Here is a 14,057-nt window from a genome sequence, read left to right on the forward strand (position 1 = left end):
CTGTCTCCGCCGCCTGGGCCTTGATTGGGCGCGACCTGGACTCCTGGGTGCTTATTGGTGGTGCCAAGTGCTCGTCACTGCCACCTCCCGCCCTTGCATGCAACGGCGCGGAGTCCGCCTGCTAGCAAGGTAGGTGGCCCTGCAGCGAGAGCCGTCAAGGGCGCCTTGGAGAGAGTGACCCTCGGACCCCGCCGCCATCTTCCGGTCGTCCCAGTCCCGCCCCGCAGAGAAACGTGGCCGGGTTCCTGTTAGAATCCTGCCAGGTGTTCACTTGTTTGAAGAGGCGGGGGCGCCCGCCCCATTCTCTTATTAGAGTGCGGGTGGGGCGGGGCTCCGCATGTCTCTGCAGGGGCTGGGGGCTCCAGTGGTTACCGCCATTGCAGAATTGTAGCTGGGTGAAAGAGGTCTGACCTAACCAACTGCATCTTGCTTCTATCCCTGTTCATTCCTGAGCTTCTGTGAACTAATTTTGAGAGGAACTTAGTTTATAGTTTAAAACAAAGAGGATAACAGTCCTTTCCCAAAACAATTCTCCTTCTTGTCTGGAAACTAGACTGCCTTTGTAGGACTAATAAGTCAGCCATAAGACTAGAAATTACGGTTTAGGAGACATGCAGCTGGAGGCCACAAGATTATGATCCTCCTTAAACTGCTCTTAACATCAGTGCTTGAGGTATTTTGCTGACCCCGCGCACTTGATGGATCCTGGCACCACCCAGGTGGATAAAGTGACTTATCTGACCTTGTGGCCCCCACCCAGGGACCAACTCAGTGCAAGAAAACAGCTTCAATTCCTTATGATTTCATCTCCGACCCAAGCAGTCAACACTCTGGACTTACTGGCCTTCCCCCACCCACCAAATTATCCTTAAAAACTCTGATTCCCGAATGCTCAGGGAGGCTGATTTGAGTAATGTTGAAACTCCAGTCTTATAGTGGGCTCTGCGTGAATTACTCTTTATTGCAGTTCCCCTGTCTTGATAAATCAGCTCTGTCTAGGCAGTGGGCAAAATGAATCCATTGTATGGTTACAAAGTCGGGGGTTCGTCTGGGATAGCCGTTGTGGCTACCTGTCCATGATTCGATAGCTCCCCCTCTGGTGACAGATCCAGAGGCCAGCCTAAGCGACCACATAGTTCTCTTGGACTAGGGGCTGACTCTGGCACTGTCTCTGCCAGTGGGGCGCTGCTAGCCCAATGTGCATGAACGTAATTGCAATGGAGAAATAGTCTTGGGGAGACATCCCATAACTGTAGCCCTATCACAGGGTGTCTGTAGCCAGGTCATGGAGTGTCTGTAGTTATAGCCCCATCATGGGGTCTCAGGTTGGTGAGTATCCTAGATGCTGCCAATGCCTCCTTCCTTCTCCAGACTGATTCTGTAGCTGCAGGGTAGGGTGTCTGTAGCTACACCACGGGGTGTCTGTCTCAGTTTGGCTCCTGGGGCATCTCAGTTGGCTCTCCCTAACTAAGTAGGAAGAGGAGACATGCAGCTGGAGACCACAAGATTATGATCTTGGTTCGGGAGACTTCTCAGTCAGGAAGATTTCAGGGAGATTCGTCAGATGGAGAATAGGAGGATAGTTTGGAAGGGATACTCTTGGAGTTCTCGGTTAGGGATCTTAATTTGGAAGGCCTTGTCTGACTCATCTTTCTGTGTGTGTTTGTATATATGGAGGGGATCTCTGAAGGAATTGCTGATGGAAGTCCAGCAGGCCTAACTTGGAGAACACACCTTGTTTATCTGGTCACATTCAGTGAGACCTGAAAGAAGTTTCACAGGCCTGATTCAAGGTGACTGCTCAGAGACCACCCATTGAATTCAGGATCCGAGGTCACCCCTCCGCACTGTGAGTAGATCAAAGATGGCAGGGACCAACAGGAAAAATTTGAGCCTTGCCAAGTCAATGTTGGGTGCTGAATGAGGTGACTCGTGTTTTGTTATGTGTATTTTGCTTCTATTGGGATGGAAAATGTGAATTCGGCTCCCCATGCAGCCTATTGGGCAGCATCTTGCAAAATTGAGAATCTTTTGCGTATGGTTCCATAAAACAGAAGAGACTGATCTTTTATAAAGTGGCTTGACACCCACAGCTGTGGCATAGCGAGCAGGATCATCTGTTCTGGAAGCTGCAGAGAAAGGGAACCTGGAAACCTAGTATGCTGACAGAAAGGGTAAGAAATTCTTACCATACAGGTTTCTGCTGTGTGTGTGTGTGTGTGTGTGTGTATAAATGGTAAATGTCACTGTTTGTCTTCTCTGCTAGAGTTTAATAGAAAAAAGGTATTTGTGAGACTGTTTTTAGGCTGTAGCAAATTTGGTGCACTTTGTGCTAGGAATTTATCTTTCTGTAACGGAGAGAAGGGTACCACAGGATAGAACGTGGGTTTAGGACTTCTATAAGCCCACTTTTCAAGCCAGCCCTGCAGGCTGGTCAGTTCCAAACTTCCCTGCAGGTCCCTGAAACCAATACCAGATGAAATTTCTCTGTCTTGTTTTGTGTCCTTAAGAGCTTAACCTCGTGATGATGTGGGGATACATTCTCTTGGTCTCCACCATTCAGAGAACAGGAAATTTAGGATTCATGTCATAGCCTTAAAAATTAACTTGAGGCCGGGCGCGGTGGCTCAAGCCTGTAATCCCAGCACTTTGGGAGGCCGAGACGGGCGGATCATGAGGTCAGGAGATCGAGACCATCCTGGCGAACACGGTGAAACCCCGTCTCTACTAAAAAATACAAAAAAACTAGACGGGCGAGGTGGCGGGCGCCTGTAGTCCCAGCTACTCGGGAGGCTGAGGCAGGAGAATGGCGTGAACCCGGGAGGCAGAGCTTGCAGTGAGCTGAGATCCGGCCACTGCACTCCAGCCTGGGCGACAGAGCAAGACTCCGTCTGAAAAAAAAAAAAAAAAAAAAAAAAAAAAAAAAAAAAAAAAAAAAAAAAAAATTAACTTGAGCAGTTAAAAGCCTTTGCAAGTTTGAAATTGGCTGCTGTAGACTTCTCCTGGTAAAAGCAGTAGAAACTGCTGAGTGCTGTGTAGCTCAGTTAACTAAGGCTTTATCTTTTGACATTATTGACCCGTGTTCAATTCTTGGCTTCGGGAATGATGCCTTTCTGATTTGTTACTTGTGTAACTTTGCCATTTATTGAAATTTTACCCCCCATGGCTGGTTTCTGATTTCCTGTCTTGACTGTCTTGAATTTTCCTTTCTCTGAAGTACCCTTGGAGAGATTCTAAATCTTGTAAAACAAAAAACTGCTCGCCATCTCTTTGAAGCACCTTATGCATCCATGGTTAAATTATAACCTTAGTTAAAACTTACAAATTTCTTGTGGAAAGTTACCTGTGGTAGAATTCAAAAGCCAGAAATATTGGCTGTCCTGGCTAGAGTCTGGTAATAAGAGATTTTAAAGGATTTTTTTCTGAAACGGAATCCTGCTCTGTCGCTAGGCGGGAGTGCAGTGGCAAATATTGTGTCCGGAATTGTTGGGTTCTTGGTCTCACTGACTTAAAGAATGAAGCCATGGACCCTCATGGTGAGTGTTAGAGTTCTTAAAGATGGTGTGTCCAGAGTTTGTTCCTTCAGATGTTCAGCTGTGTCTGGAGCTTCTTCCTTCTGGTGGGTTCGTGGTCTCACTGTCAGGAGTGAAGCTGCAGACCTCCGTGGTGAGTGTTACAGCTCTTAAAGGTAGCGTGTCTGGAGTTGTTCATTCTTTCTGGTGGGTTCGTGGTCTTGCTAGCTTCAGGAGTTAGACTGCAGACTTTCACGGTGAGTGTTACAGCTCATGAAGGCGGCGTGGACCCAAAGAGTGAGCAGCAGCAAGATTTATTGCAAAGAGTGAAAGAATAAGGCTTCCACAATGCGGAAGGGTACCCAAGCAGGTTGCTGCTGGCTGGCTCTGGCAGCCTGCTTTTATTCCCTTATCTGGCCCCACCCACGTCCTGCTGATTGGTTCATTGTACAGAGAGCTGATTGGTCTTTTTTACAGAGAGCTGATTGGTCCATTTTGACAGAGTGCTGATTGGTGCATTTACAATCCTTGGACGAGACACAGAGTCACAGAGTGCTAGTTAGCTAGCTACAGAGTTAGCTAGCTACAGAGTACCAATTGGTGTATTTACAAACCTTGAGCTAGATACAGAGTACCAATTGGTGTATTCACAAACTTTGAGCTAGACACAGAGTACTGATTGGTGCATTTACAATCCTTGAGCTAGACTCAGAGTCACAGAGTGCTAGTCCTCCAAGTCTCCACTAGGTTAGCTAGATAGAGTACAAATTGGTATATTCACAAACCCTGGGCTAGACACAGAGTGCTGATTGGTGTATTTACAAACCCTGAGCCAGACACAGAGTGCTGATTCGTGCACATACAATCCTCAGGCTAGATATAAAAGTTCTCCAAGTCCCCATCCAGTTTAGGAGAGCAGCTGGCTTCACCCAGTGGATCCTGCACCAGGGCTGCAGGTCGAGCTGCCCGCCAGTCCCAAGCCGTGCCTGCACTCCTCAGTCCTTGGTCTGTGGATGGGACCAGGCGCCAGGGAGCAGGGGATGGTGCCCACAGGGGAGGCTCAGGGTGCGCTGGAGCCCACTGCAGTAGGGGAGCTCAGACATGGCGGACTGCAGGTCCCAAGCCCTGCCCCGCAGGGAGGCAGCTAGGGCCCCGTGAGAATTTGAGTGCAGCACTGGCTGGCAAGCACTGCTGGGGGACCCGGCGCAACCTCCGCAGCTGCTGGCCCAGGTGCTAAGCCCCTCACTGCCCTGGGCCGGTGGCACCGACTGGCGGCTCCATGTGGGGGGCCTCCTGAGCCTGCGCCTGCTGGAACGCACACTGGCCCACCAGCGCAGCCCCAGTTCCTGCCCGCGCCTCTCCCTCCACACCTCCCTGCAAGCAGAGGGAGGCGGCTCCGGCCTCAGCCAGCCCAGAGAGGGGCTCCCACGGTTCCGTGGCAGGCTGAAGGGCTCCTCAAGCGCCGCCAGAGTGGACACTGAGGCCAAGGAGGCGCTGAGAGTGAGGACTGCTAGCACATTGTCACCTCTCAATATCGGCTCACTGCAACCTCTGCCTCCCAAATTCAAGCGATTCTCCTGCCTCAGCCTCCCAAGTAGCTGGGACTACAGGTATGTGCCACCACACCCAGCTAATTTTTATATTTTTAGTTGAGATGGGGTTTCACCATGTTGGCCAGGATGGTCTGGATCTGACCGCGTGATCTGCCCGCCTCGGCCTCCCAAAATGCTGGAATTACAGGTGTGACCCACCGTGCCCAGCCTTAAATAATTTTTTCTTATAAAAAAGAGCTCTGTAGTTAAAATCAGCTTAATTTATATCTATCTATCTATCTATCTATCTATCTATCTATCTATCTATCTATCTGGATATCACCCCAAGCTATACACGTATTTAAAAGGTCTTTATGTTTTTTCTCTTCTTGGATCTTACTTTTCTGAAGAAAAAGGGTTTTCTTCTTCTCTGTCAACTCAATTGTTTTTCTCCGTTTTATGTTCTTGCCACTCTTGATGTCAGCATGAGAGAACCTAAGATAAATTCTTACAACCTGGGAATCCTGGGAAAAAGCAGAGGAGGCACCACAAACCCCATTCTGAGAAAAACCTCTGTTTTTTTCATGGAACGCCAGAATTGGAAAAAAAAAATAGATTCCTCTCAAAATCTAAGACTCTGTTCTGTTGTGCGTTGTGTTATCTGATGGCTTTTACTTTTGGCGGTATCAAAAATTACTTTGCATTATGGGAGAGCTTTTAGCCTTGCTATGTAATAACTAGGTAGGAAATATACTTTAAGGAATGGCTAATGGCAGTTATGGAGGGATACTGGCTCTTTGAATGCTTGGATCAGAGAAGCATGCTCTTGGCCGCCTGGAAGATATGGAAGCATCCCCACCCCACCCCGCACTGAGAGATGAGACTCCCATAGAGTGTGGGCTGATTACAAAATGGGCTGATTGGCTTTGGGTTGCCTTGCAATGAAATGCCTGGTAGGAGCATTGCATGATCTTCTCCCACAGTATTTCCCTCCTTTTGGGGGATCCAGGAACCAGAATAAAATGGCACCCTTAATTTTGGGGATTTGTTTGCCTTCCAGCTGTGCCTGCTTATTAGGCCCTAGAAAGTACAAGTGTTCCTGGCCCTGTTCCTCCAAGGGCTCCATCCTAAAGCCAGTAATCCAATTAAAAAACTAGCAAATGAAAAATCTTAATTACTGGATCTTCTGTCTGTCTGTGTACTGATATGTGTTGTGTGTGTAATATTTATGTATAAAGAGCTCTGATCATTTGGCTTAGAAAAATCGGGGCTTAAATCATATTTTATCAGAAAAAAAGAAACTTTAATGCCTTTTGTTCACAAGACTTTAGTAATCTTTTGGAAACAAAGATTTAAAATTATTGGTAAAAGAAAAATGTCTTAAATTTAGGCCGGGTGCCGTAGCTCACGCCTGTAATCCCACACTTTGGGAGGCCCAGGCGGGCGGATCACGAGGTCAGGAGATTGAGACCATCCTGGCTAACACCGTGAAACCCCATCTCTACTAAAAATACATATATTAGGCCGGGCGTGGTGGCTCAAGCCTGTAATCCCAGCACTTTGGGCGACCGAGGCCGGCGGATCACGAGGTCAGGAGATCGAGACCATCCTGGCTAACACGGGGAAACCCCGTCTCTACTAAAAATACAAAAAATTAGCTGGGCTTGGTGGCGGGCGCCTGTGGTCCCAGCTGCTCCCAAGGCTGAGGCACGAGAATGGCGTGAACCCCGGAGGCGGAGGTTGCATGAGCCGAGATCACGCCACTGCACTGCAGCCTGGGCGACAGAGCAAGACTCCATCTTGGGGGAAAAAAAAACAAAAACAGAAAATTAGACAGGCCTGGTGGCGGGCGCCTGTAGTCCCAGCTACTGTGAGGCTGAGGCAGGAGAATGGCATGAACCCGGGAGGCAGAGAGTGCAGTGAGCTGAGATCGCGCCACTACATTCCAGCCTGGGCAACTGAGCAAGACTCCATCTCAATAAAAAAAACTATTGATCCCCAAATGCTCAGGGATACTGATTTGAGTAATGATGAATTACTCAAATAATGTGAATTACTCTTTCTCTGTTGCAATTCTCTTGTCTTGATAAATCAGCTCTGTCTATGCAGCAGGCAAGGCGAACCCACTGGGTGGTTACACCAGGATGGGGTAGGGGGCAGTGAAGACACCATTGGTGAACGGGGACTGTTCAGGCCTTCGACGCCTGCCATCAGAACCTTCCTCAGCCTCCCCTCCTGGCTGTCCCGGAAGCACCCCAAACACTCCTCTCTGCTAACTCTTCAGTCCAAGAATGGACCCGTGTCACAACCTGAGAGCCCAGGACAGTCCAGAGGAAGTCACATGGGCAGGTGACCCATCGCAATCTGCAAATATGTCAACCTTTTGGTAAAAGGGCAACAGAAGAGAGTTTGTTGGGGCAGATGCCCTAGGTCAAGTAGTAACTGTCCTTCTCCTTTTGACCCAAAGGTGACAGTGTTGGAAGGTAAACAGGTTTACTCACCCATGAGCAACCTGGCTAAATGATTTCAAAGTGTATTAAATTACTATTCTGTATTCAACCTCATTAAAACAAAACTGCTAAGTTGTTTCCTTACCTTTTTAAATCTTATACTTAAGCACCTTATTGACAGAAATAAATATTATAAACTGTCTTGGTGTGAAATGAACTGCTGGTTCCAAGGCATTTAGGAATTTTACTGTAGCTAAAGAGTTACGCGATTTTAGACGTTCTTAATAAAAGTAACTGTTTCTCCAAAGAGAGATTATGCTTTCCTGGGAACTGAAATTTAGGTCTCTCCTATCCAGCCTGTCGGATTTTAGTTTGAATGAATGAGGCTTTATTTCATCTGGAAGGCAATGAAAAAGAAATGTGTATGTAACAGAAAGTAGTATTTGACACCATGTTGAGCCAGGGTTTGTTTTTTTTTTTTTTTTTTTTTTTTTTGAGACAGAATCTCACTCTGTTACCCAGGCTGGATCTTGGCTTCCTGCAACCTCTGCTTCCCGGGTTCAAGCAATTCCCATACCTCAGCCTCCTAAGTAGCTGGGATTACAAGCACATGCCACCATGCCCAGCAATTTTTTTGTATTTTAGTAGAGATGGAGTTTTACCATGTTGCCCAGGCTGGTCTCGAACTCCTGACCTCAGGCAATCTGCCTGCCTCGGCCTCCCAAAGTGCTGGGATTGCAGACATGAGCCACTATGCCCTCTGTCTAAAAACATTTTTAAAAGGAGCCAGTGAGGCCTGCGCAAGCCCCAACCCATTGGTGGTTTGGGGTTGCTATCTGCCTCATAGAGTGGAGGGTTTGTCTTCTCTAAAAAAGCCTCCTATATAGTTGATCTTGGCATCTGCCAGGAATAGAAGGGCAGGACTTGAGGCTTCCTGGGTCTGGGTTTTCAGTTGAGGTCGAGGGTGAATACAGTGATTGTAACCAGAAAACCTGGAGTGGGGTGTAGTTGCCTCTGGAACTCATCACTGTTAACTCAGCCTGGACTTTGTGACAGTTAGAGAAGTGGATTTCTTAATAATAATAATTTTTTAAAAGGAGCACTTTGGCCAGGTGCAGTGGCTCACGCCTGTAACCCCAGCACTTTGGGAGGCTGACACAGGCAAATCACCTGAGGTCAGGAGTTCAAGACCAGCCTGGCCAACATGGTGAAATCCTATCTCTACTAAAAATACAAAAATTAGCCAGGTGTGATGGTGCATGCCTGTAATCCCAGCTATTTGGGAGGCTGAGGCAGGAGAATTGCATGAAGTTGGGAGGCGGAGGTTACAATGAGCCGAGATCATGCCATTGAGCTCTAGCCTGGGCTACACAGGGAGACTCTGTCTCAAAAAAAAAAAAAAAGTACTTTTGGGTTTGATTTTATATGTATACATAAATTTTCTACCAATAGCCTATAAACCAAACGAATCCTCAGAAACTCCAGCTGAGCCTCTCTAATGCAGCCATTTTCTCCATCTCTACTGCCTCTTTCCCATCAGTACATAAACACAATCGAGTTCATTTTCAAAAAAGCCTTTGGGGTAAAAGTCTTTAAAAGAGGCTTTAACTCTTCCCCTTTCTAGATGCCACTTCTCTTTTCACAGCTAATACTTTTTTTTTTTTTTTTTTTTTAGACGGAGTCTCACTCTGTCGCCCAGGCTGGAGTGCAGTGGCGCGATCTCGGCTCACTGCAAGCTCCGCCTCCCGGGTTCACACCATTCTCCTGCCTCAGCCTCCCGAGTAGCTGGGACCACAGGCGCCCACCACCTCGCCCGGCTAATTTTTTGTATTTTTGGTAGAGACAGGATTTCACAGTGTTAGCCAAGGTGGTCTCGAAATCCTGACCTCGTGGTCCGCCAGCCTCGGCCTCCCAAAGGGCTGGGATTACAGGTGTGAGCCACCGTGCCTGTCCCCACAGCTAAGATTTTTTTTAAAAAATGGTATGTACAGGTGGCCCTTTGTATTTACGGGTTCTGCATCCAGGGATTCAACTAATTGTGGATGGAAAATATTTGGAAAAAGAAAAATTGCATTTAAACTGAACACGTACCCACTTTTTTGTCATTATTCCCTAAACCAGCGGGCCCCAACCATTTTGGCACCAGGGACTGGTTTCATGGGAGACAGGTTTTCCACGGACAGGGTAGGATGGTTTTGGGATGAAACTCCTCACCTCAGAGCATCAGGCATTAGTAAGATTGTCATAGCAACCTAGATCCCTGGCATGCACAGTTCACAATAGGGTTCGCTCTCCTGTGAGAATCCAGTGTCACCACTGATCGGGCAGGAGGCAGAGTTCAGGTGGTAATGCGCTGCGAGCACCCTCCCCTAAACAATACAGTATAACATGGCTCAAGCCTGTAATCCCAGCACTTTGGGAGGCCGAGACGGGCGGATCACGAGGTCAGGAGATCAAGACCATCCTGGCTAACACGGTAAAACCCCATCTCTATTAAAAAATACAAAAAACTAGCCGGGCGAGGTGGCGGGCGCCTGTAGTCCCAGCTACTCGGGAGGCTGAGGCAGGAGAATGGTGTAAACCCGGGAGGCGGAGCTTGCAGTGAGCTGAGATCTGGCCACTGCACTCCAGCCTGGGCGACAGAGCGAGACTCTGTCTCAAAAAAAAAAAAAAAAATACAGTATAACAACTGTATAGCATTTACATTGTATTAGTTATAAGGAATCTGGAGATGATTTAAAGTATATGGGAGGATGTACGTAGGTTATGTGCAAATACTATGCCATTTTATATCAGGGACTTGAGCATCCACAGGATGTCCTGGAACAAATCCCCCGCAGATACTGAGGGATGACTGTATGTGTCCTGCCTCTATTTCTGTAGCTCCCTGTCATTTCTTCCTCTTTAGAAGTTAAAAAATAAATTTTTCGACAATTCTCTCTGTCACTTTTTTTAATAAAAGGCTCTAATAGTACTGTCTCAGATGACCTCCCTTCAAATCAACACACTTTTTTTTTTTTTTTTTGGAAACAGGGTCTCACTCTGTCACCCAGGGTGGAGTGCAGTGGCTCGATCTCTGCTCACTGCAACTTCTGCCTCCCGGCTCAAGCAATTCTGCTTCAGCCTCTCGAGTAGCTGGGACTACAGATACATGCCACCACGCCTGGCTCATTTTTGTATTTTTTTGTAGAGACAGAGTTTTGCCATGTTGACTAGGCTGGTCTCAAACTTCTGGGCTCAAGAAATCCACCTGCCTCAGCCTCCCAAAGTATTGGGATTACAGGTGTGAGCCACAGTGCTCCACCTGTTATCAAAAAACTTTGTTTACTTGTGTATCCCCAGAACAATGTAAAAAAATTATATCCCCTCTTTGCGTTTTTTAAGGTGATCCAAGATTATGAGTTTAAATGATTGCAAATTACACCATTTCTGGATTGTCGTAACTATTATTTTAAAATAAAGATGTTACATCATTTTCAAATGTATCCAGTGGAATCTATATCATAGCAATTTAGTCCCTATCATGATTCTTTTTAACTTTTTTTTTTTTTCAGTTGCAAGATTTAATAGAGTGAAACAGAGCTCCCATAAAATGGGAGGGGACCCAAAGGGGGTTGCCGCTCCCTGCTCGAATGCCTGGGTGTATATCCCGATCATTCTCCCTCCCCCTGTGCTCTCAGGCGATATATGATTTGACTGTTTCTTTACCTCCTGCTTTAGCCTAGTTTGTATTTTAGTGAGCCCTCTTTACTACCTGATGGGTCGGGTGTGAGCTGAGTTACAAGCCCCGTGTTTAAAGGTGGGTGCGGTCACCTTTCCCAGCTAGGCTTAGGAACTCGTAGCCGGCCTAGGAAATCCAGTTAGTCCTGTCTCTCAGTTCCCCCTCTCGACAGGAAAACCCAAGTGCTATTGGGGAGGTTGGCCGACAACTGCTCTTAACTGTTTCCCGCTGAACTGGGGCGTAGTAGGGGTCGTGCCGTTGAGATTTCCTCGCGGGGGTGCCTTCAATGTCGTTAACATTGGAGCATGGGCTAGCAGGCCGGTCCGGGGGTCCGCGGTAGATCTTAGTGATGGACTGCATCTGGGGCTCCATTTGAAGAACATTTGTAGTTTTACAGCTTTGATTCTGGAACAGACAAACTTAACAAGGAGGTTAAAGATACAGGGATTGAAATGTATGGCCTGCAGTGCAGGGGCATATGGGTGTGGGCGGTGAAAGTGGGGTTTCCTTTAGAAAAACCCCTGTAAGATGGGGCATCGATATTTCCGAGAAGCCACATTCTCCATAGAAGCTCTTGGTAAGGGGAGCTAACAGCGGCTTGGAGGAGGTGCAGTGAGAGTGAAAGGTTTGGTGAAGGGCTTTAAGTAATTTCCGTTGGTTAGCTGCAGGCAAAAGTATTTTTCCTTCTTCAGTGGCTAGCCATCTGAGGGGAGGAAACTATGTCCTCCTGAGGTTCTCCATTCTGTTTCTTCTGCTGAGTACTGGGGCTTGGTTTCCTAGAGGGGATTACCCCATACTAGGATCCTTCTATAAGTGTTTCTAATAGAGGGTCCTGCCTTGCAGATCTTTGGTTTCAATATCTGCTTGGTGGTTCCCTTATGTTTCCTTTTCCTTCCCTTTCTGATGACCTGGCAGTGTAAGACTGCCACCTCTTTAGGTTTCTGTACAGCCAAGAATAATCTCCTCGTGGCTTCCTGATGTTTGATAGGCTTTCCCTTGGAAGTGAGGAATTCCCTTTCTCTCCATATTGCTGCGTGGGCATGGAGGACGAGGTAAGCAGACTTAGAGTCTATATATACACCCTTTTTTCTTCTAATTCTTGTGCCCGAGTGAGGGCTATTAGTTCTGCCAGCTGAGCTGGTAGAACTCCAGTTCCTGGAGTGAGGGGATTACTTTCAAGTATTCCGTTATTACTGACCACTGCATACCCCGCTTTTTGAAGTCCTTTTTCTACAAAGGAATTTCCATTAGTATACAAGTTGAGGTCGGGATCAATCAAGGGAACCATTAGAAGGTCCCTTCGAGTGCCATAGGTTTGAGCAATCACATGTTGACAGTTATGTTCTATCTTTATTGTTTGGAAGAAGTGTGGCTGAGTTAAGAGTTGTACAAGTGCACAGTCGCAGCACTGGTCCTTTAAGTAACAGAGCCTGATATTTAAGCAAACGGTGGTCCGACAGCCACAAGTCTCCTTTAGCAGTGAGTGTGCCATTTACATCATGAGATGTCCATACAGTAAGATCTCTTCCCTGTATTATTTTAACTGCTTCAGATACTAAAACTGCTGCTGCCACCACTACCCATAAACAATGAGGCCAACCCTTTGCCACTACATCAATTTCCTTACTCAGGTATGCCACGGGTTGCAAGCTGGTCTCTTGGACCTGTGTAAGGGCTCCTAGAGCTATTCCTGTTTTTTCTGTAACATATAAAGAAAAGTTTTGCCCTGTTGGCAAGCTTAACACTGGGCTTGGGTTAGGGCCTTCTTTGGGGCCCGAAAGCCTCTTCTGCTTCAGGTGTCCATCTTACTAAGTGGGTATTGGCTTTCTGAGTTTCCTTAATTAGTGTATATAATGGCCTGGCTATTTCGCCGTACCTGGGAATCCATATTTGGCAGAAGCCTGTTATGCCAAGGAACGCTCTTAGTTGCTTTAGGGTTTGGGGATGAGGATAAGCCAGGTATAGGCTGGATACGTTCCTCACTGAGGGCCCTGGTGCCTTTAGATAATTTTAACCCTAAGTATTTAACCTGCTGTGAGCAGAGCTGAGCCTTTGGTTTGGAAACCTTGTAGCCACAGGTGGCAAGGACATTTAAGAGCGCTTGGGTGGTTTGATGGCACAAGGTTTCCAAACCGGCAGCTAGAAGCAAATCATCCATGTATCGAAGGACAGAATTGTGCAGGTATGAGAACTGGCCCAAGCCTTGAGCCAATGCCTGGCCAAATGGATGGGGGCTGTCTATGAACACTTGGGGTAAAACAATCCAGGTGAGTTGAGATATTGGGTTCGAAGGATCTTCAAAGGCAAACAAGAATTGAGAGGATGTACAGGGATGCAGAAAAAGGCATCCTTAAGGTCTGGGACTGTAAACCACTCTGCTTCCTCTGGTATTTGGGAAAGCAGATATAAGGGTTAGGTACAGCTGGGTATAGAGGGACAATGGCCTCACTGATAATCCTGAGATCTTGCACTAACCTCCACTGTCCATTGGGTTTCTGTACTCCTAAAATTGGAATACTGCAGGGGCTACTGTAAGGTTTTACTAGGCCTTGGGCTTTTAGCTCCTTAACATCTTTTGAAGTCCTTATTAGGCCTCGGGTCTGAGGGGGTACTGCCTTTGGTAGGGAAAGGAGGCGGAATCCTTTAGTTTAACTTGAGCAGGACAGGCATTCTTTGCTCGTCCGTATTGTCCTTCTGTTGCCCAGACTTCAGGATTAATTCCGTCCTCAAGCAGGGGAAACAAACGGGTGTTCCTTCTCCTATGTTTGGGTGTATAATGGCCCCTGCTTTTGCTAGAATGTCTCTCCCTAACAAGGGAGTGGGGCTTTCAGGCATAATTAGA

General features: G+C 47.2%; 1 long non-coding RNA gene across 5 annotated transcripts in view; it reads left to right on the forward strand.

Annotated features, from left to right (window-relative positions):
• Positions 1-139: 139 nt before the first annotated feature.
• LOC108520926 (uncharacterized) overlaps positions 140-14,057 on the forward strand; it is a 36,559-nt gene continuing 22,641 nt past the window's right edge. For 4 of the 5 annotated variants that reach the window (XR_001883063.1, XR_001883065.1, XR_001883066.1 and 1 more), the window contains exon 1: positions 358-1,849. This is a non-coding gene — a long non-coding RNA (uncharacterized LOC108520926). Of the gene's footprint in view, positions 264-357; positions 1,850-14,057 lie in introns of those variants that run through there. The other variant, XR_001883064.1, reaches the window with a different exon arrangement.

This window comes from Rhinopithecus bieti, unplaced genomic scaffold (genome assembly GCF_001698545.2).
Source record: "Rhinopithecus bieti isolate Rb0 unplaced genomic scaffold, ASM169854v2 scaffold_54331, whole genome shotgun sequence".
Taxonomy (NCBI): domain Eukaryota; kingdom Metazoa; phylum Chordata; class Mammalia; order Primates; family Cercopithecidae; genus Rhinopithecus; species Rhinopithecus bieti.